The sequence below is a fragment of the Ursus maritimus genome, unplaced genomic scaffold (genome assembly GCF_017311325.1).
Source record: "Ursus maritimus isolate PB19 unplaced genomic scaffold, ASM1731132v1 scaffold_3, whole genome shotgun sequence".
In the NCBI taxonomy this organism is placed as follows: Eukaryota; Metazoa; Chordata; class Mammalia; order Carnivora; family Ursidae; genus Ursus; species Ursus maritimus.
The window spans coordinates 86,159,474-86,183,325 of NW_024425563.1; the positions used below are offsets into that span (position 1 = coordinate 86,159,474).

At 38.4% G+C, this 23,852-nt stretch overlaps 1 non-coding gene and 1 pseudogene across 1 annotated transcript; both read left to right on the top strand.

Moving 5' to 3' along the window:
* Positions 1 to 1,809: 1,809 nt before the first annotated feature.
* LOC121105973 lies at positions 1,810 to 1,916 on the top strand. Its single transcript, XR_005838705.1, has one exon. It is a non-coding gene; the product is annotated as a U6 spliceosomal RNA (small nuclear RNA).
* Positions 1,917 to 3,907: 1,991 nt separating this feature from the next.
* On the top strand, positions 3,908 to 22,564 carry LOC103674712 (annotated as a pseudogene).
* The last annotated feature ends 1,288 nt before the right edge of the window (positions 22,565 to 23,852 follow it).

Consider the following 23,852-nt stretch of genomic DNA (forward strand, 5'->3'; position numbering starts at 1 on the left):
TAATGAGTAGAGAGTATAAACATTTCCCTGTGTTGACTGTGGTTCTTTTACTCCTGAAACTGGATTGCTGTTTTTATAGCACATTATTCTTTAGAGATCAGAATTTCCCCCCAATAATTCTTTTGAAGAATCATCCAGGGAGTAAACTTAGATATAAAGTTTTGTTCTCATTTTCTCTTTTGGTTTCCCTGTCAAAAAAAACATATGATTTTGTTGATTTTAGCATAGCAAAGGTGACCTTGGATTTTGACCGAATAGTCACCTAAACCTGAATATTTGGAAACAAACTGTGGCCATTAAGAAGCATAAGCTTTAAAAAACATGCATTGACACTAGTATCAAAGCTTCATGTTTTAGCAATTTATTTGAAGAGTTCCTTAGTAACTAATAGCTTGTTTTGAAGAAATATGTACATAAAATTCAGCTCCTTTAGTTTCACTTCATCTTTTTTTCCTGCTAAATCCAAGTAAAATTAAATGGAATAATTTTTAAAGAAATATTTACAACAGCTTTCTCTGTATTGTGGGATTGGAATGATTGGAATATATACGATTTTCCTGACTTTCCTACCAAGAATATGTGTTGCTGTTAATATGAGAACATCCCATAAAATTTAACAAGAATAGACTTTTTCTGCTAAGGAAGACCTTCTTCATGCCCCACTTTCCACTAATCATTACTATCAGTCTTGCAAACTCATTTTTGAAAGGAGCTCACCTTCTTACTGATAGCAGGTATAGCTTTGCATATTGATTGCTCCTACCTGTAAGATTTTTGGTTTCTCAAGGACTAGGCCTGGGTATCTACACCATTGCTAGTCTCCTGATGGGCTCAGCACAGCCTCAGGCTGCTCCCACTGGGTCCTGGAAGGCATCCTGGGTAGAGGCAGAGCTGCTTGGCCTGCACCCCAAGCTCTTTCCCAGAGCCCCCTGTGGGGTGAAAGAGAAGGGAAGGCAGTAGATTCAGGCTCACGCAAGCATGGTAATGGAATCCACAGGGCAATAGCTTCAAGTTCTCCACACCAATCATTAGGCTTTCAAAATTGCATGGAGTATAAATTAGAAGCCCAAATCCTTACCTATGTGTTGAATCAGCGCAATAAACAAATAATCAAATGGTAGGAACAGACTAAACTCAGAGCCTCTTCCCATGAATAGTATTTGTGGGCACAAAGCATTTTTTGGAGAAGTGGAGCAGCTCCCATGTTTGTAGAGATTTAGGAAATGGTCACAAGGGAGTGAGAAGACAGCGAACACAGGAAACTCTGAAATGCTCGTGTTCTCATGGAAAAAGCCTTTCATGGAAAACAGATAATTACACAAAATTTTCTTCCTCCCCTTAAACCATGGACCCTTCTCCTTGCCACGCTTTCCTGCAGACAAGGAAGACCTCCAGAAGAGAGTAGGAAGAAGGAAAGGAGAAAAGGGAGATAGGGCCTGGGAGCTTGAGATGAGGATGAAACTCTGAGAAACAGGCAATACTTCAAACTGGACAGTGAGTCATGCAGGGTGGAGCAGGTCAGAGCTGCTAACTTACTGTTTGAAGGGCTAAGAAACTTCAAAATGATTCAGTTTTAAATTAGGCTATTTGTGAATCTCCTGTTTCCTTGCTCAGACCCCTGGGGATCAGTTGGGGCAGAGGATGAAGATAGGACCCAAGCCAAGCCCGTTTGCTCATGACTTTGAACAGGCACATCTCTCACTAGGACACTCCAGTTCATTACAAAGCAGCAGGCAGCAGGTCACGGAAGGAAAGAAAGAAAAGGAGGAGAGGAGCCAAGAATTAGAAAACCAATGACTTAAACTTCCTGTGCTCGCTTGGCCAGCATGCATACTAAAATTGGAACAATGCAGAGAAGATTAGCATGTCCCCTGTGCAAGGATGACACACAAACTCATGAAGCATCCCATATTTTTTCAGAGATGATGAAAACGTTCTGGAGGTGGACAGTGGTGGATGGTTGTACAACAATGTGAATGCACTTAATGTTATTAAACTATACACTTAAAAATAGCTGAATGTGATGATCACTGGGTTTTATATAAAATTAATGAATCACTGAACACTACACCATAAACTAATGTACTGTATGTTGGCTAATTGAATTTAAATTTAAAAAATTTTTTAAAAAGTTCAAAAAAATAGCTGAATGGTAAATTTTATCTTATATTTTACCGCAATTTATAAAAAACAAACAAACATGGCCCCTAGGATTGGATAAAGATGTCAAAAGGAAAAATCAGCAAGTAAAAGTCATGCAATTAACAAAATAAGAGCAGAAAAAAATCTAAAACACAATTGCAAGCCCTCAGTCATTGTGGATACCACGGTATCAGCATACACTAGTGGAAAGAGCTAACTTGGCTATTACCTGGTTCAAAGTCTCACTCTGCCACTTACTAGCCATGTGACCTTGGACAAAACACCTAAATGTCCTTGAACCTGTTTCTTGCTTAAAATAATGAAATGACTTTGGACTCACAGACCTATTGGGAGGATTAAGATATTATAGGCAAGGCATTTAACATAGTAAATGACTCGTACTAGGCATTCACACTGTGTTTCCTTTCCCTTTCTGCATGTGGAAGATTGCAAAAGCAATGTGTTGTGGGACACAGAATCTAACTTGAAAGATGGTAAGGATAAATTTTTAAAAAATGAAATTATACGGAGATAGTATTTGGGCAGTAGTTCCTGAGAGAGGCAGACCAGGTGTAGAAAGGACCCTCTCATTGCTGAAAAAGACTTAAGACTTGTTATTAGAGTACTGAGTTAGCTGTTGTAACTAAGTAACCACCCCCCCTCCAATACGGTGACTGAAATAAGACGGAAGCTTATTTTTCCTCTGTATAATACTCCAGAGGTAAGCTATTTAAGGCCGACAAAGCAGCTCTGTCATTCTCAACACACAAGATTTCCATCATTGGATCCAAAGTGGTTGCTTTAGAGTCTTGACATCATCTGGGTAGTGGAAGGGTTTGGGGGGAAGGGCCAGTGGTGGCATCTACCTTTCTTTTTAAGAGTATGACTTAGAAATGACACACCTCATTTTTCCACCCACACCACATTGACCAAATCCTTGCTGTAAAGGATGCCAGGGGAAGTAAACTCCAGCTTGAGTCCTATTACTAAGAAGAGGAGTTTGGATGTCGCTGTATACTTAGCCATCTCAACCACATAGCTCACATTATATTTTCTCTAGTTTGCAACCACCGACTTTCAAAATAACAAAGCTAACACATTCCCCCAAATGGAAGCATAATTTCTTGCTTATTAATATATTCAGTAAATATTTATAGACTACTTCTATGTGTTAGGTACGATTCAAAACATCACAGATACAGAAGACTGCAAAACAGATGAAGTTCCTGATGTCATTAAGCTAAATTTTGGGGTGCCTGGCTGGCTCAACTGGTAGAACATGTGACTTTTAATCTCAGAGTCATAAGTTCAAGCCCCATGTTGGATATGGAGCCTATTTAAAATAAAAAAGAAAAAAACCCAAATGTCATTAAACTAAATAGGGGGAGAAAGTAAACAAAAATTGGTAGAAAAACACTAGATACCAATAAGTGCAAAGATGAAAACTAAGGGATGTGGGAACAAGCAACCAGATGTTTATTTAGATGGGGTGGTTAGGGCTGCCCTCGCTGGGGAAATGATGTATAAGTTGAACCATTTGAAGAACAGGAAGCAAAACATGCCAGGAATGGGGAGCTTCACGTGCAGAGGTCCTGATGGGGGAAAGATCCAGAAGGGTTTGTGGTACATAAGGGCCAGTGTGGATTTAGCAGGAGAGGGACAGAGAAGGTAATGTCAGGAAGGAAGGCGGGAGCAGTTTGTTCTTTGGCATTTCCCAGTGCTGAGGACAGTGCGCATAGGTCGGTACACCATGAGTGTTTGATAAATGAATAAGCTAGAAGATAAAGATCAGAGGCTGTTGGCAAGTAGCCTCTAATTCATAGCTGTCCTCTGCTATGGATTGCCCTCTGCTTATGCTACACCCATCGCTCAGCCCGTCTCTCAGAATCTCAGACTCTTTTTATCCTTGGAGTTGCTTCCACTGTCTTTGGTAGCCTGATGTCCTCTTATTAAAAATGGAGTTAGGGAAGGAATTTGGGAAGGAGATAGATATCTGAATACAAAGATTACGTCTCCTTTTTGGCTTTCTCTGCTCTTTGCTAAATAGCTCTAGTTCTCTTAATTTTTCTCTGTGTGGTTTTCCAGATCTGGAACCAGCCTAACAACCTGATACTTACAAGTGTCACGTTTGGAGAGGTGATACGATTAATGGAGTGCGGAGATGGGGTGGTCGTCAAGGCTGTAACCTTTGGAGCCAAACTTCCTGGTGTGAATCCCAATTGTTATTGTTTGGGTCACTCTGAGTAAAGTACTAAATCACTCTGGTCATCTGTTTTACTTTCTATTAAGTGGGGGTTAATGGTGATTTCTGACCATGAATTGAAAGAATTAATATTGTTAAAATGTCCATGCTACCCACAGTGATCTACAGATTCAGTGCAATCCCTATCAAAATACCAACACTACTTTTCATAGAACGAGAACAATTAATCCTAAAAAACTGTACATAATCACAAAAGACCCCAAAGAGCCAAAGCAACCTTGAGAAAGAACAAAACAGCTGGAGGTATCCAGATTTCAAATAGGACAAAGCTACAGTAATCAAAAAAGTATGGCAGTAATAAAAAAAAAAGCAGACATAAAAGATGAATGGAACAGAGTCCAGAATTAAACTCGTGCTTATATGGTTAATTATAACAAAGGAGGGGTGCCTGGGTGGCTCAGTTGTTAAGCACTTGCCTTCAGCCCAGGTCATGATCCCAGGGTCCTGGGATCGAGCTCCTCATTGGACTCCCTGATCAGCGGGAAGCCTGCTTCTCCCTCACCCGCTCCCCCTGCTTGTGTTCCCATTCTTGCTGTGTGTCTCTGTCAAATAAATAAATAAAATCTTAAAAAAAATTATAATAAAGGAAACAAGAATATGCAATGGGGAAAAGATAGTATCTTTCCATCTATTTTTGTCATCTTCAATTTCTTTAATCAGTGTCTTATAATTTTCGTATTACTGGTGTATCACCTCCTTGGATAAATTTATTCTTAGGTATAATTATTATTTTTGATGCATTGTTAATGGGATTGTTTTCTTAATTTCTATTTCTGCAACTTTGCTGTAAGTGTACAGAAACACAATAGATTTCTGTACATTAATTTCATTTCTTGCAACTTTATGGAATGCATTTATTCCAATAGTTTTTTTAGAGAGTCTTTAGGGTTTTCTATGTAAAATATCCTGTCATCTGCAAATAGTGACAGTTTACTTCTTCCTTATCAATTTGAATGCCTTTTGTTTCTTATTGCTGTGGCTAGGACTTATGGTACTATGTTGAATAAAGGTGGCAAGAATGGACATCCTTGTTTTGTTCCTGATCTTAGAGAAAAAGCTTTCAGCCTTTCACCATTGAGTATAATGTTAGTTGTGGGCTTGTCATAGATGGCCTTTATGATGTTGAGATATTTTTTCAATACTCTCTTCGTTGAGTTTTTACCATGGATATTGAATTTTGTCAAATGCTTTTGCTGCTTCTGTTGAGATGATCATAATTTTTATCCTTCGTTTTGTTAATGTAGTGTATCATGTTGATTGATGTGTGGATTTTTCAGATTAAACCATACTTGCGTCTCTGGAATAAATTACACTTGATTGTGGTGAATAATCCTTTAAATGTATTTGGTAATGGATTTGATTTTCTACTATTTGCATCTATGCTCATCAGGAATATTGACCTCTAATTTTTTTATTTTTTTTATTTTTGTAGTGTCTTTGATTTTTGTTTCAGGGTAATGCTGGCCTTGTGGAATGTATTTGGAAGCTTTCCTTTCTCTTCTATTTTTTGGAGTAGTTTGAGAAGGATAGGTACTAACTCTTATTTAAATGTTAGATATATTTCACCTGTCAAGCCATCTGTTCCTGGACTTAGTGTTTTGGGAATTTTTTGATTACTGATTCAATTTCGTTACTAGTGATTGGTCTATTCAGATTTCCTATTTTTTCTTGATTCAGTCGTAGAAGATTGTATATTTCTAGGAATCTATGTCTTCTAGGTTGTCCAGTTTGTTGGCATATATTTTTTTCTAGCAGTCTCTTATATCTTTTGTATTTCTGTGGTGTAAGTTGTAATTTCTCTTACATTCCAATTTTTAGTTTTCTGGTGTTTTTTTTTTTTTTTTCTTTATGAGCCTCACTAAAGGTTTATCGTGTTTATTATTTCAAAGAACCAGTTCTTGGCTTCATTGATCTTTTCTATTTTTCATTCTCTTTTTATTTGTCTCTTTTTATTTAGTCTCTTTCATTTATGATCTGATCTTTATTATTTCCTTTCTTTTAACTTTGGACTTTGTCTTTCTTTTTCTAGTTCCTTTAGGTATAAGGTAAGATTGTTCATTTCATATTTTTTTGTTTCTTGACGTAGGTCTGTATTGCTATTAACGTCCTTCCTAGAACTGTTTTTGCTGCCTCCCAAAGGTTTTGAACTGTAATATTTATATTTTCATTTGTCTCCAGTTATTTTTTTTATTTCTCTTTGATGTATTCATTGATCCATTGGTTGTTTAGTAGCATGTTGTTTAGCCTCCCTGTGTTTGTATTTTTTCCTTTTTTTTTTGTTTTTGTTTTACTGATTTCTAGTTTCGTACTGATGCAGTCGGAAGGTTCTTGATATTGTCCTCTAAAAGTTTTTGGGAATATTTCATGGTCTAATATATGATCTATCTTGGAGAATGTTCCATTTGCAACTGAAAAAAATGCATATTCATTTTTGGATGGAATGTTTTGTATATATGTTAAAACTCTCTGGTCTATTGTGTTGTCAAAGCCTCTGTTTCCTTGTTGATTTTCTTTCTGGATGATCTATCCATTGATACGAGGTGGAGTGTTCAAGTCCCCAACTACTATTGTATTACTATCAAATTTTTCCTTTATGTCTGTTAATATTTGCTTTATGTAATTAGATGCTCCAATGTTGGGTACATAGATATTTATAATTGTCATATACTTTTGTTAGATTGATCCTTTTATCTTTATGTAGTGCCCTTCTTTGTCTCTTGTTACAGTCTTTGTTTTAAAGTCCATTTTGTCTAATATAAGTATTGTTACCCTGGCTTTGTGTGTGTGTGTGTGTGTGTGTGTGTATCTGTGTCTGTGTGCATTTATTTGTATAGTACATATCCCTTCACTCTCAATCTGAAGTGAGTTTCTTATAGGCAGAATACAGACGGATTTCTTTTTTTTTTTTTTTTTAATCTGTTCAGTCACCTATGTCTCTTGGAGCATTAGGCTGCTTACATTTAAAGTAGTTATCCATATTGCCATTTTGTTGATTGTTTTTTAGTTGTTTTTTGTAGTTCTTTTCTGTTTATTTTTATCTTGCTCTCTTCCTTTGTGGTTTTATGGCTTTCTTTAGTTATGCTTGGATCCCTTTCTCTTTATTTTTGTGTATCTGTTATAGGTTTCTGGTTTGTGGTTACCATGAGGTTCATATATAACATCTTAAATATATAGTAATCTATATTAAGTTAATGGTCATTTAAGTTCAAACAAATTCTAGAATCACTACATTTTTACTTCTCCTCCTTCATGTTTTATGTATGTGATGTCACATTTTACATCTGTTTATTTTGTGAATCCCTTAAATCATTTTTCACAGATGCGTTATTGACCCTTGAACAACAAGGGTTTGAAATGCATGACTCCCCTCATATGTGGAAGTTTTACACTACAGGACTGTAAAGCATATTTCCTCTTCCTTATGATCTTTTTCTTAAATCTAAATTTTAGGTAGTTAACATACAGTGCAATATTGGTTTCTAGAGTAGAATTCAGTGATTTATCTCTTACATACAACACCAAGTGCTCATCATAACAAGTGCCTTCCTTAACACCCATCACCCATCTAGCCCACCCCCTACCCACCTCTCTCTATCAACCCTCAGTTTGTTCTCTATCATTAAGAGTCTCTTATGGCTTGTTTCCCTCTCTCCTTTTTTTCTTTCCCCTCTTCCCATATGTTCATCTGTTTTCTTTCTTAAATTCCACATATGAGTGAGATCACTTGGTATTTGTCTTTTTCTGACTGACTCATTTCACTTAGCATAATACACTCTAGCTCCATCCATGTCATTGTAAATGGCAAGATTTCATTCTTTTGGATGGCTGAGTAATATTCCATTGTGTATATGTCTATGTGTGTGTGTGTATACACACACACACACACACACCAACCACATCATCTTTATCCATTCATCAGTCGCTTGGTGGACATATGGGCTCTCCATAGTTTGGCTATTGTTGATAATGCTGCTGTAAACTTCAGGGTGCTGTATCCGTTAGAATCTGTATTTTTGTATCCTTTGAGTAAATACTTAGTAGTGCAATTGCTGGATCATAGGGTAGTTCTATTTTTAGCTTTTTGAGAAACTGCCATACTGTTCTCCAGAATGGCTACAACACTTTGCATTCCCACCAACAGTGCAACCAACAGTGTCCCCTTTCTCTGCATCCTCACCAACATCTATTGTTTCTTGTGTTGTTAATTTTAACCATTCTGACAGGTGTGAGATGGTATCGTGGTTTTGCTTTGTAGTTCCCTGATGATGAGTGATGTTGAGCATATTTTCATGTGTCTGTTAGCTACCCGAATGTCTTTTTTTTTGGAAAAGTGTCTATTCATATCTTCTGCCCATCTCTTAACTGGGTAATTTTTTTTTGGGGGGGGGTGTTGAGTTTGATTAGTTCTTTGTAGATTTTGGATACTAACCCTTTATCAGATATGTCATTTGCAAATATCCTTTCCCATTCTATTTTGTAGGCTGCCTTTTTGTTTTGTTGATTGTTTCCTTTGCTGTGCAGAAGTCTTTTATCTTGGGGTGCCTGGGTGGCTCAGTCGTTAATTGTCTGCCTTCGGCTCAGGGCGTGATCCCAGAGTCCTGGGATTGAGCCCCACATCAGGCTCCTCTGCTGGGAGCCTGCTTCTTCCTCTCCCACTCCCCCTGCCTGTGTTTCCTCTCTCCTTGGCTGTCTCTTTCTCTGTCAAATAAATAAATAAAATCTTTAAAAAAGAAAAAAAAAAGAAGTCTTTTATCTTGATGAAGTCCCAATAGTTCATTTTTGCTTATGTTTTCCTTGCTTGTGGTGATCTGTCTAGTAAGAAGTTGCTATAGCTGAGGTCAAGGAGGTTTCTCTCTAGGATTTTGATGGTTTCCCATCTCACATTAAGGTCTTTCATCCATTTTGAATTTCTTTTTGTGTATGGTGTAAGAAAGTTGTCTAGTTTCATTTTTCTGCATGTTGCTGTCCAGTTTTCCCAAACACCATTTGTTGAAAAGACTGTCTTTTTTCCATTGGATGTTCTTTGCTGCTTTGTCAAAGATTAATTGACCATATGGTTGCAGGTCCATTTCTGGTTTCTCTATTCTGTTCCATTGATCTATGTGTCTGCTTTTGTGTCAGTACCATACTGTCTTGATGACTACAGATTTGTAATGTAGCTTGAAATCTGGAATTGTGATGTCTCCAGTTTTTTTTTTCTTTTTCTTTTTTGGAATTGCTTTGGCTATTCAGGGTCTTTTGTGGTTCCATACAAATTTTAGGATTGTTTGTTCTAGCTCTGCGAAAAATGCTCGTAATATTTTGATGGGGATTGCATTAAATGTGTAGATTGCTTTGGGTACTTATAGACATTTTAACAATGTTCTTCCAATCCATGAGCATGGAATGTGTTTCCCTTTCTTTGTGTCCTCTTCAATTTCTTTCATAAGTGTTCTATATTTTTAGAGTATAGATCTTTTACTCCTTTGGTTAGATTTATTCCAATATTTTATTGGTTTTGGTATAATTGCAAATGGGATTGATTCCTTGATTTCTTTTTTTGCTGCTTTGTTATTAGTGTATAGAAATACAACAGATTTCTGCACGTTAATATCTTGCAACTTTGCTGAATTCATGTATCAGTTCTAGTAATTTTTTGGTGGAGTTTTTCAGGTTTTCTACATAGAGTATCGTGTTGTCTGCAAAGAGTGAAAGTTTGACATCCTTCTTGCCAGTTCGGATGCCTTTTATTTCTTTTTGTTGCCTGATTGCTGAGGCTCAGACTTCCAGTACTATATTAAATAGTAATGATGAAAGTGGATATCCTTGTCTTGTTCTTCACTGTAGGGGAAAGGCTCTCAGTTTTTGGCTTCGTAGAATGAGTTTGGAAGTTTTCCTTCCATTTCTATTTTTGGAATAGTTTGAGAAGAATAGGTATTAACTCTTCTTTAAATGTCTGGTAGAATTCCCCCAGGACATTAGTCATCTGGCCCAGGACCTGTTTGTTGGGAGATTTTTTATTTTTGATTACTGATTCAATTTATTTTTCTGGTTATGGGTCTGTTCAAATTTTCTATTTCTTCCTGTTTCAGTTTCGGTAGTTTGTAAGTTTGTAGGAATCTGTCCATTTCTTCTAGGTTGCCCAGTTCGTTGGAATATCATTTTTCATAATATCCTCTTATAATTGTATTTCTGTGGTATTGGTTGTGATCTGTCTTCTATCATTCATGATTTTATCTATTTGAGTCTTTTTTTCTTTTTGATAAGTCTAGCCAGGGGTTATCAATTTTATTAATTTTTTCAATAAACTAGCTCTTATTTTCATTAATCTTTTCTGGGATTTTTTCTTTTTAGATTTTATTTATGTGAGAGAGAGATAACAAGAGCATGTGGAGAGCGAGGGGCAGACGGAGAAGCAGACTCTCCGTTGAGGATGTGAGTCTCAATCCTGAGGTGAAGGCAGATGCTTAACTGACCAAGCCACCCATGTGTCCTGGTTTTTTGTTTCTATATCATTTATTTCTACTCAAATCTTTATTATTTCCCTTCTTATGCTGGCTTTAGGCTTTCTTTGCCGTTCCTTTTCTAGCTCCTTTAGGTGTAAGATTAGGCTGTGTATTTGAGACTTTTCTTGCTTCTTGAGGTAGGCCTATATTGCAATATACTTCCCTCTTAGGATTGCTTTTGCTGCTTCCCAAAGGTTTTGGCCTGTCATGCTCATTTTCATTTGCTTCCATGTATTTTTTAAATTCTTTTTTAATTTCCTGGTTAACTCCTTCGTTCTTTAATAGGATGTTCTTTAACCTCCAAGTATTTGAGGTCTTTCCCAATTTTTTGTGGTTGACTTTAAGTTTCATAGCACTGTGGTCTGAAAATATGCATGGTATGATCTCGATCATTTTGTACTTGTTGAGTGCTGATTTGTGACCCAGTGTGCTATCTATTCTGGAGAATGTTCCATGTACACTTGAGAAGAATGTGTATTCTGCTTTAGGGTGAAATGTTCTGAATATATCTCTTAAGTTCATCCAGTCCAGTGTGTCATTCAAAGCCATTGTTTCCTTGTTGATTTTCTGCTTCGATTGTCTGTCCATTCTTGTAAATAAGGTGTTAAAATTTCCTGCTATTATTGTATTATCATCAATGGGTTTCTTTAGGTTTGTTATTAATTGATTTATATATTAGGGTTCTCCCAAGGTGGGGGCATGAATATTTACAATTAGTTAGATCTTCTTGATGGATAGAACCCTTAGTTATGATATAATGCCCTTCTTCAGCTGTTGTTACAGACTTTGGTTTAAAATCCAGTTTGTCTGATATAAAGTATGGCTACTCCGGCTTTCTTTTGACATCCACTGGCATGACAGATGGTTCTCCATTCCCTCACTTTCAATCTGCAGGTGTCTTTTGATCTAAAATGAGTCTCTTGTAGGCAGCATATAGATGGATCTTGTTTTTAATCCATTCTGATACCCTGTATCTTTTGATTGGTGCATTTAGTCCATTTACATTCAGAGTGAAAGATATGAATTTAGTGTGATTGTGTTACCTATAATTTGGTGTTTCCGGTGATGTTCTCTGGTCCTTTCTAGTTTTTTTTTTTTTTTTTAAAGATTTTTATTTATTTATGTGACAGAGAGACAGCCAGCGAGAGAGGGAACACAGCAGGGGGAGTGAGAGAGGAAGAAGCAGGCTCCCAGTGGAGGAGCCTGACGTGGGACTCGATCCCAGAACGCCAGGATCACGCCCTGAGCCAAAGGCAGACGCTTTAATGACTGCGCTACCCAGGCGCCCTGGTCCTTTCTAGTTTTTGTTGCTTTTGGTCTTTTTTTCTCCACTCAAGGAGTCTCCCTTAAAATTTCCTGCAGGGCTGGTTTAGTGGTAATGAACTCCTTTAGTTTTTGCTTGTCTTGGAAACTCTTTCTCTGTCCTTCTATTTTGAATGACAGCCTTGCTGGATAAAGATTTCTTGGCTGTATATTTTTCCCATTCTGCACACTGAAAATTTCCTTCTATTCCTTTCTGGCCTGCCAGGTCTCTGTGGACAGATCTGCTGTGAAACTAATTTGTCTTTCCTTGTATGTTAAGGGCCTTTTTTCCCTTGCTGCTTTCAGAATTCTTTCCTTGTCTATTTTGTTGAGTTTCATGGGAGTTCTCTGTGCTTCCTGGATTTTGATGTCTGTGTCCTTCCCCAAATTAGGAATTTTTCAGCTATAACTTTTTTTGACTTAACCTTCGGCCCCTTTATCTCTCTCTTCATTTTCTGGGACTCCTATGATACAAATGTAACTACATTTACCAAGTCATCGAGTTCTCTAAGCCTACCTTCGTGGTCCATTACTTTTCTCCCCCCCTCCCCCCTCCTCTTCCTCTTCTTTTTAAGATTTTTTTTTTTTTGTCAGAGAGAATGCACAAGCAGGGGAAGGGGCAGGCAGAGGAAGAAGCAGGCTCCCCGCTGAGCCAGGAGCCTGATATGGGACTCAATCCTGGGACCCCAGGATCATGACCTGAGCTGAAGGCAGATGCTTAATCGACTGAGCCACCCAGGCATCCCCATCTTCCATCTGCTTTTTGACTTCATTATTTTCCATAATTTTGTCATCTGTATCCCAGCTTTGCTCCTCTGCTTTGTCCATTCTTGTTCTTATAGTCTCCATTTGTGTTTGCATTTTGGTTATAGCATTTTTAAAATTTTGGCCTGACTAGATTTTAGTTCTTTTATCTTTGTAGTAAGGGATTCTCTAGTGTCTCCCATGGTTTTTTTGAATTCATCTAGTATCCTTAAAATTGTTGTTTAAAATTCTAGTTCAGACATCTTACTTATGTCTGTATTGATTAAATTCCTGGCCGTGAGTTCTACCTTGTGTACTTTCTTGTGGGGTGAATTTCTCCATCTCATTGTTTCATCCAGAAAAGAAAGAAAAACAACAAGTAAAACAGTAAAACCCAACAAAAAACAAACCGCGAAGAACAGAAAAAGAAAAAAAAGAAAACGAGAAAAACAAAAACACAAAACAAGAAAACCAAAAACCAAAAACAACAAATAGATCCCAAGTGTGTTTGATCTGTTGTTAAAAGAATTTAGATATCAAAATAAAAAATATAAAATAAAATGAAAGTAGACAAAAAAAATCTATATTAAAAGTATGCATATAAAAATTAAAATTAAGAAAAATTTTAAAAGGAATTGGAAAATATAAGAAAATAAATGAAAAAATAATAAAAATAAAAGAAAGAATAAAAGTAAAAAGGAAGCTCAGGGGCGCCTGGGTGGCACAGCGGTTAAGCATCTGCCTTCGGCTCAGGGCGTGATCCCAGCATTATGGGATCGAGCCCCACATCAGGCTCTTCCGCTATGAGCCTGCTTCTTCCTCTCCCACTCCCCCTGCTTGTGTTCCCTCTCTCGCTGGCTGTCTCTCTCTCTGTCAAATAAATAAATAAAATCTTAAAAAAAAAAAAAAAGTAAAAAGGAAGCTCAATCCTATTTCCCCTAGAGCTGAAGCTTTGCAGCACTTTATGATCAATAAACTTGCTGAGATCTAGTTGTTTGTGCTGGTCTTCTGGGGGAGGGGCCTGCTGCACTGATTCTGAGGCCTGCTTGTTTCAGTGGAAATGTTCTCCAGGGCTCTGGGGGGTAGGGGTTTGTGTCAGCAGCTTGGCCTCCACTAGGTGGGGTTGTTTTGCTCCCCAGAGTCTTTCAGCTCTGATGCCCAGGATGAAAATGGCTGTGCCCAGCTGTCTAACCCTGGAGCTGAAAGTTTGTGCCGCCTAATCTTCATTGAGACCTCACAGAAAAGCAATCAGTGACCCTGTTTTTTTCCTTGGTTTCCATCTGAACCCTGCATTCACCCTGCCTGTGTCCGAGCCTTTTTATTTCAGGTGCATGACTGAGTTTCAAAACTCCAAATTTCAGGGATACCCTTGGTGCAGACCTGCACTGTTCCTCTTGGGAAGGGTATCCCCACACTTGCTGTCTCGTCCCAGAATGTGGTCCCGTGACCACACATTGCTTTGCAGTTTATAACAGAAAGCCTGCACCAAGACCCACTGCTCTGGGCCAGCTTCCTGGTCTTGTGACCGGGAGTAGCGCTGCACTTTGGCACCACCCATTATTTCCGCAAGCAGGGTATCCTCAGAGCACCCTGTCACTCCTCGGATTCTGCCCCTCTTCAACACCTGAGCACCTTTAATTCAGGCATGTCCCCCACAGTAGTGAACTTAAAAGTTGAGATTTTGCACTCAACCAATTCTAATACTTTGTCGTAGCCTCTGTAAGCAGGCTCCCTCCACGCCGCCCCCACAGCTGTGTCTCCCCCAAGTGAACTTCCGCACTTTCTACCTTCCAGAAGGTGGTTGCTTTTCTACTTGTAGACTTACAGTTTTTGTTCTCTCAGAACTCTGATTGACTTCTGGGTGTGCAGAATAATTTGATAACTATTTAATGCTGTGTTCAAGGGGTGAGACAAGCTTAGGGTCCTCCTATTTCATCATCTTAACGCCTCTCCCTCTTCCTTATGGTCTTAATAACGATTCTTTTCTCTGGCTTACCTTATTTTAAGAATACAGTATATATACATACAATATACAAAATGTGTGTTATTCAACTATCTGTGTTATTGGTAAGGTATCTGATTCACAATTAGTAGTGGAGATTTGGAGAGTAAAAAGTTATATTCAGGTCTTCAGCTGCACAGGAAGTATCTCTAACCCCTGCGTTGTTCAAGAGTCAACTGTAATTGATTTTACTATTTTTGTCTTTTAATCTTTATACTAATTTTGTAAATGATTGATCTACTTTTACTATATGTTTGCTTTTACCAATGATGTTTTATTTCATTTCATAATTTTCTACTTACGGTGTTTTCTTTTCCACTTAAAGATGTTCCTTTGACAGTTTATTGTAAGCTAGTTTAGTGGTGAAGAACTCCTTTCACTTTTATTTGTCGGGGAAACTCATTATCTCTCCTTCAATTCTGAATGAAACCTTGTGAGATAGAGTTTTCTTGGTTTTAGGTTTTTCCTTTTACCACTTGGAATATATCATGAAACTCCCTCTGATGTATAAAGTTTCTGCTGAAAAATCAGCTGACAGTCTTATGGGATTTTCCCTGTGTGTAACTAGTTGCTTTTCTCTTGATGCTTTTTAAGATTCTCTCTTTATCTTTAATTTATGTCATTTTAATTATTATGTGTCTTTGGGTTCATCTTGTTTGGGGTTCTCTATACTTCCTGGACTTGGATGTCTGTTTCCTTCCACAGGTTAGGGAAGTTTTCAGCTATTTCTTCAAATTTTTTTACCCTTTCTTCTTCTCCTTCTGAGATCCCTATAGTGTGAATTAACATTACTCCTGATGTTGTCCCAGAAGTCCCTTCATCAATCTCATTAAAAAATTTTTTTTATTGCTGTTCAGTTTGAATGCTTTCCATTACCCTGTCTTCCAGATTACTGATCTGTTCTTCTGCATCCTCTAATCTGCTGTTGATTTTCTCTAGTGCATTTTTCAGTATCAGATGTAGTGGTCAGGAATTCATCAGTTTCATATAACACCCAGTGCTCATCACAACACATGCCCTCCTTAATGCCCATCACCCAGTTACCCCATCTCCCCACCCACCTCCCTTCCAGCAACCCTCAATTTGTTTCCTATAGTTAAGAGCCTCTCATGGTTTTTCTTCCTCTCTGATGACTTCCATTCAGTTTTCTCTCCCTTCCTTTATGATCCTCTCTGCTGTTTCTTATATTCCACATATAAGTGAAACCATATAATAACTGTCTTTCTCTGATTGACTTATTTTGCTCAGCATAGTACCCTCCGGTTCCATCTACGTCAGTGTAAATGGTAGGTATTCATCCTTTCTGATGGCTGAGTAATACTCCATTGTATATATATTTACCACATCATCTTTATCCATTCATCTGTCAGTGGACATCTTGGCTTTTTCCACAGTTTGGCTATTGTGGACATTGCTGCTATGTGCAGGTGCCCCTTCAGATCATTACATTTGTAACTTTGGGGGTAAATACCTAGTAATGCAATTGCTAGGTTTTAGGGTAGCTCTATTATTAACATCTTGAGGAACCTCCATACTGTTTTCCAGAGTGGCTGTACCAGCTTGCATTCCCACCAAGAGTTGTAAGAGGGTTCCCATTTCTCTGCATCCTTGGCAACATATGTCATTTCCTGACTTGTCAATTTTAGCCATTCTGACTGGTGTAAGGTGGTATCTCATTTTGATTTGTATTTCTCTGATGGCAAGTGATGTGGAGCATTTTTTCATGTGTCGGTCATTTGTAGGTCTTCTTTGGAGAAGTGTCTGTTCATGTCTTCTGCCCATTTTTGACTGGATTTTTTTTTGGGGGTGTTGAGTTTAATAAGTTCTTTATAGATCTTGAATAGTAGCCCTTTATCTGATAAGTCATTTGCAAATATCTTCTCCCATTACATAGGTTGTCTTTTAGTTTTGTTGACTGTTTTCTTTGCTGCGCAGAGGCTTTTTATCTTGATGAAGTCCCAATCATTCATTTTTGCTTTTGTTTCCCTTGTCTTTTGAGATGTGTCTAGCAAGATGTTGTGGAGGCTGAGGTTGAAGAGATTACTGCCTGTGTTCTCTAGGTTTTTGATGGATTTGTATCTCACATTTATTTAGGTCTTTCATCCATTTTGAATTTATCTTTGTGTATGGTGTAAGAAAATGGTCCAGTTTCATCCTTCTCATGTGGTTGTCCAGTTTTCCCAACACCATTTGTTGAAGGGAACCAGCCTTCAGCCGTTGGATAATCCTTCCTGCTTTGTCGAAGATTAGTTGACCATAGAGTTGAAGGTCCATTACTGGATTCTCTATTCTGTTCCATTGATCTGTGTGTCTGTTTTGTGTCAGTATCCTACTGTCTTGATGATTACAGCTTTGTAATATACCTTGAAGTCTGGCATTGTGATGCCACCAGCTTTAGTTTTCTTGTTCAACATTCCTCTGGATATTTGGGATATTTTCTGGTTCTGTACAAATTTTAGAATTATTTGTTCCAGCTCTGTGAAAAATGTCAATGGTATTTTGATAGGGATTGCATTGAATGTTTAGATTGCTCTGCATATTATAGATATTTTAACAATATTTATTCTTCCAATCCATGAGCATGGAATGTTTTTCCTTTTCTTTGTGTCTTCCTCAATTTCTTTCATAAGTGTTCTGTAGTTTGTAGAATACAGTCCCTTTACCTCTTTGGTTGGGTTTATTCCTAGGTATTTTATGGGTTTTGGAGCAATTGTAAATGGGATCAAGTGCTTAATTTCTCTTTCTTCTGTCTCATCGTTAGCGTATAGAAATGCAAATGATTTCTGTGCATGATTCATATTGCTGAATTCCTGTGTGAATTCTAGCAATTTTGGGTGGAGTCTTTTGGGTTTTCCACATAAGCATCGTGACATATGTAGAGTGAGAGTTTGACTACTTCTTTGCCAATTTGAATGCCTTTTATTTCTATTTGTTGTCTGATTGCTGAGGCTATGCCATCTAGTACTATATTGAACGGCAGTGGTGAGAGTTGTGTTCCTGACCTTGGGGGGAAAGCTCTCAGTTTTTCTCCATTGAGAATGATATTTGCCTTGGGTTTTTCATAAATGGCTTTTATGAGATTGAGGTATGTTCCCTCTATCCCTACACTGTGGAGAGTTTTAATCAAGAAAGGATGCTCTATTTTGTCAAATGCTTTTTCTGCATCAGTTGAGAGGATCATATGATTTTTGTCCTTTCTTTTATTAATGTGATGGATCATGTTGATTGATTTGTGAATGTTGTACCCTTGTAGCCCAGGAATAAATCCCGCTTGGTCTTGGTGAATAATCCTTTTAATGTACTGTTGGATTCTATTGGCTAGTATCTTGATGAATATTTTGGCATTCATGTTCATCAGGGATATTGGTCTGTAATTCTCCTTTTTGGTGGGGTCTTTGGTTTTGGGATCAAGATAATGCTGGCCTCATAGAAAGCGTTTGGAAGTTTTCCTTCCATTTCTATTTTTTTGAAACAGCTTCTGAAGAATAGGTATAATTTCTTCTTTAAATGTTTGGCAGAAATCCCCTGGGAAGCCATCTGGCCCTGGTGGACTCTTGTTTGTTGGGAGATTTTGATTATTGCTTCAATTTCCTGGCTGATTATGGGTCTTCAGGTTTTCTGTTTCTTCGTGTTTCAGTTTTCACAGTTTTTAAGTTCCCAGGAATTCATTCATTTCTTCCAGATTGCCTAATTTGCTGGCATATAGTTGCTCATAATATGTTTTTAAAATTGTATTTCCTTGGTCGTGATCTCTCCTCTTTCATTCATAATTTTATTAATTTGGGTCTTTTCTCCTTTCTTTTTAATAAGTCTGGCAAGGAGTTTATCGATCTTATTAATTCTTTCAAAGAACCAGCTTCTAGTTTCGTCAATCTGTTCTGTTCTTTTGGTTTCTATCTCATTGACTTCTGCTCTAATCTTTAGTATTTCTCTTCTCCTGCTTGATTTAGGCTTTATTTGCTGTTCTTTCTCAGCTCCTTTAGGTGTAAGGTTAGCTTGTGTATTTGAGACTTTTCTAATTTTTTGAGAAAGACTTGTATTGCTATGTACTTCCCTATTAGGACCGTCTTTGCTGTATTCCAAAGGTTTTGAACAGTTGTGTTTTCATGTTCATTTGTTTCCATGAATTTTAAAAATTCTTCTTTAATTTCCTGGTTTGACCCATTCAGTCTTTAGGAGGATGCTCTTTAACCTCTAAGTGTTTGAGTTCCTTCCAAATTTCCTCTTGTGTTTGACTTCAAGTTTCACAGCATTGTGGTCTGAAAATATGCAAGGAATATTCCCAGTCTTTTGGTACCTGTTGAGACCTGATTTTTTACCCAGTATGTTATCTATTTTGGAGAAAGTTCCATATGCACTTGAGAAGAATGTGTATTCTCTTGCTTTAGGATGGAATTCTCTGTATATATCTGTGAAGTCCATCTGCCCCAGTATGTTATTCAAAGCCCTTGTTTCTTTGTTGATCTTCTGCTTAAATGATCTGTCCATTGCTGTGTGGGGTGTTGAAGTCCCCTACTATTATTATGTTATTATTTTTGTGTTTAATTTGGTTATGAATTGGTTAATATAATTGGCTACTCCCAAATTAGGAGCATAAATATTTATACTTGTTATATCTTCTTGTTGGATAGACACTTTAAGTATGATATAGTGTTCCTCTTCATCTCTTACTACAGTCTTTGGTTTAAAATCTAATTTGTGTGATGTGAGATTTGCTTCCCCAGCTTTCTTTTGAGGTCCATTAGCATGATAAATGATTCTCCACCCCCTCACTTTCAGTCTGGAGGTATCTTCAGATCTAGAATGAGTCTCGTGTAGACAACATATGGATGGGTCTTGCTTTTTTATCCAGTGTGATACCCAGTGTCTTTCGATTGAAGCATTTAGCCCATTTACATTCAGAGTAACTATTGAGAGAGATGAATTTGGTGTCATTGTATTACCTGTAAAGTCCCTGTTTCTGTAGATTGTTTCTTTCTGGTGTGTTACTTTTGGGCTCTCTCTTTGCTTACAGGATCCCCTTTAATATTTCTTGCAGGGCTGGTTTAGTGATCACAGATTCTTTTAGTTTCTGTTTGTCCTGGAAGCTCTTTATCTCTCCTTCCATTCTGAATGAGAGCCTTGCTGGATAAAGTATTCTTGGCTGCATGTTTTTCTCATTTAGTATCCTGAATATATCATGCCAGCCCTTTCTGGCCTGCCAGGTCTCTGTGGATAGGTCTGATGCCAGTCTACTATTTCTACCATTGTAGGTTAAGGAGCTCTTGCCTTAAGCTGCTTTCAGGATTGTCTCTTTATCTCTGAAATTTGTAAGCTTCACTATTACGTGTCAGGGTGTTGATCTATTTTTATTGATTTTGGGGGGTGTTCTCTCTACCTCTTAGACTTGAATGCCTGTTTCCTTCACCAGATTTGGGAAGTTCTCAGCTTTGATTTGCTCAAATATACCTTCTTTCTGCCTCTTTCTTTTTCCTCTGGGACCCCAATAATTCTAATATCATCTTGTTTTATGGTATCACTGATTTCTCAAAGCCTCCCCTCATGGTCCATTAGTTGTTTTTCTCTCTTCTCCTTGGCTTCCTTCCTTTCTCTCATCTTGTCTTCTATGTCACTGACTCTCTCTTCTGCCTCAAGTATCCGTTTTAGACTGCATCTCAGCTAAAGCATTTTTAATTTTGGCCTGATTAGATTTTATTTCTGCTCTAAGAGATTCAGTAGTGTCTTTTATGCTTTTTTCAAGACCAGCTAGTACATTTATAATCATTATACTGAATTGTAGCTTTGACATTTTACTTATGTCCATATTGATTAGATCTGTGACAAAGAGTATTACCTCCTGTTCTTTCTTTCTTTCTTTCTTTCTTTCTTTCTTTTTAAGATTTTATTTATTTGAGAGGGAGAGAGAAAGCACTAGAAGGGGCAGGAGCAGAGGGAGGGAGAAGCAGACTCCCCACGGAACAGAGAGCCCAATCCAGGGCTCAATCCCAGGCCAAAATATAAATGTGAAGATGAAAATTAAGGGATGTCTGGGTGGGTCAGTCAGTTAAGCGGCTGCCTTCAGCTCAGGTCATGATCCCAGGGTCCTGGGATCAAGCCCTGCATCGGGCACCTTGCTCAGCAGGGAGCCTGCTTCTTCCTCTGCCTACCGCTTCCCTGCTTGTGTGTGCATGCGCTCTCTCTCTCTCTCTCACAAATAAATAAGTAAATTAAAAAAATCTTTTAAGAAAAAGAAAATTAACAAAGACTTAAAAACAAATCATTGATAAAAGAAGAAACTTGTTGAAAGGGAAAAAAAGGAGAAGAATAAGAGAACTCTCGCCTGGATCTAAAGCCTGAAGCTAGAGGCAGGAGCCCTCCGAAAATCTCGACAAGTCTTGTGTGTACCTCTCGCCGTACCTCAGCTCCAGACATGCTTCTTCACTGACAAGAAATATGCGGTAGATGATATTCCCTATTCAGTTCCTGCATCCTCTGAAGTTGCGGACTTTAGTAACATCAATAAATTGCTGGAGGCCAAAAATGAGTTCCACAAACACGTGGAGTTCGATTTCCTTATCAAGGGCCAGTTTCTGCAAATGCCTTTGCTGAAACGCATGGAACTGGAGAACATGCCCTCAGAAGAGGTTGTGGAACTGGAATATGTGGAGAGGTACACTGATGCTCCGCCAGGGCAATGCTGGTTCCTTCTTGACTGGATCTGTTCATGCCGAGGCGCGGAGGAATGGATCTTGACTGGTTCTTATGATAAGACTTCTCAGATCTGGCCCTTGGAAGGAGAGTCAATAATGACAATCATGGACCACAGAGACATTGTAAAAGATGTGGCCTGGGTGAAAAGGGAGAGTTTGTCTTGCTTACTACTGAGCGCTTCTATGGCTCAGACGATTCTCTTATGGGAGTAGAATGTGGAGAGAAAGTGCAAGCCCTGCGCTGCTGCAGAGCTTGTGCTGGAAGCGCAGATTCTCTAGCTGTTGGTAGCACGGGAACTAAATTTTGCAGTGACTCCTGGGATAAGATGCTAAAGATCTGTTCTACAGTTCCTACAGATGAAGATGATGAAGTGGAGGAATCCACAAATCAGCCAAGAAAGAAACAGAAAGCAGAGCAGTCAGGACTAACAAGGACTCCCACAGTGACCCTCTCTGGCCACAAGGAAGCAATTTCCTCGGTTCTGTGGTCAGATGCTGAAGAAATCTGCAGTGCCGCTTGGGACCACACAGTTAGAGTGTGGGATGTGGAGTCTGGCAGTCTTAAATCAAGTTTGACAGGAAATAAAGTGTTTAATTATGTCCCCTATTCTCTCCTTTGTAAACGTTTAGCATCTGGAAGCACAGATAGGCATAACAGACTGTGGGATCCCCGAACGAAAGATGGTTCTTTGGTGTCGCTGTCGCAGGCTGGGTCACGTCATGAAAGTGGTCTTCTGTCCATGAGCAGCAGCTGATTTCAGGTTCTTTAGATAACATCGTCAAACTGTGGGGTACAAGAAGTTGTAAGGGTCCTCTCTCTGATCCGGCTGCTCACAAAGACAAAGTTCTGAGTGTAGACTGGACAGACACCGGGTTACTACTGAGTGCAGGAGCAGACACTACTCATGTGGGGCATGAAAGTGAATGGTACATTTGACCACAGAGATTGTTTCTGTAAATGAAGTTGATAAAAAATCCTCAGATTACATCAGCGATGGTTCAGGAAGCAGCTCAGGCTCTTTAAGTTTCTGTAGTGTTTTCATCCTTGATAATAGCTATCACCGTCTAGTTCTTTACTTCGTATTCATTATATAATAGTTTGTGTTATTAAAATATAAAATGTGACTTGCCTTCTCTGCCATATGCAGACTCTTGAAACTAAACTGATTTTTTTATTTCCTTTTCTAGGTATTCGTTTGAATTAAGATTTCTTTTGAAATGCTGTAAAAGCATTTATTAAAAATATAGTAATTGTCCAGATTTTTATTTCTAATGGGGAAACTTAAGTTTTCCTACGTTAGCTGTTTTAAAAAAAGTATCTTAAGGAAACTAATAAATTCTAATAGAGAAAAAATTAGAAATACAGTTTGCTTTGGGTAAAATAAGTGATGTCTAACTATAATAAGGCTTTGTGGGTATTCAGAACATTAAAACATGTAGATGCTGCCAACTGAGAGTTTGTTGAAATATTTTAAGTGAAGTACTTTGTATTAAAGATATGTTACAGTCCTTTAGAAATTGCATACACATTTCATGGTAACCAGGAATCTTTCTCCCCAACCTATCCTTATAGAGAATAGAATCTTTAGACAAAACCTTTCAGTCAGTATTAGATAATAAACATTCTATAAATTAAAGGAGAAAAAGAAAATTTTAAACTGAAAGACTAAAGACACATGCAAAAAACCCTCTACTTCTAAATAATATTTTCCTCTAGCGCAGTTTTTCGGTTCTGAGTAATCTATAAACTTGGTGTTTGCCTGAGGAGCCTGCTGGTCTTCTGGGGGCGGGGCCTGCTGCACTGATTGTCAGGTGTCTTTGCCTGGGCAGAGTTGTCCACCCCTTGCCAGGGGGCTGGGCTCAGTGTAAGCTGCTTTAGGTTGCTCTGTGTGGCTTTTGTTCCCTGAAGGCTTTTCAAGCAGCTTGAAAGGCTGGGGAAAAAAAGTAAAAAATAGCAGCGCCCTGATCTCCAGGCCTGGAGCTGAAGGATCGCAGCCCCCACTCTTCAGTGAGCCCTCAGGGAAAAGCAGTCCAACCCTTTCATGTTTGCCAAACTTCCCAGACTCCTGTGATGCACACGGGCACCAATCCCCCCCCAGGGGAGGGAGAGGTGTCTCACCGCAGCCCCGCTGCTCCCTGGGCCCCTGTTCCGGCAGGCAGCGTGGCGTTTGCCTGATCCTGTGCATGCCCATACAGCTCCTCCTGGGGGAAGGAGCTGGAACTCT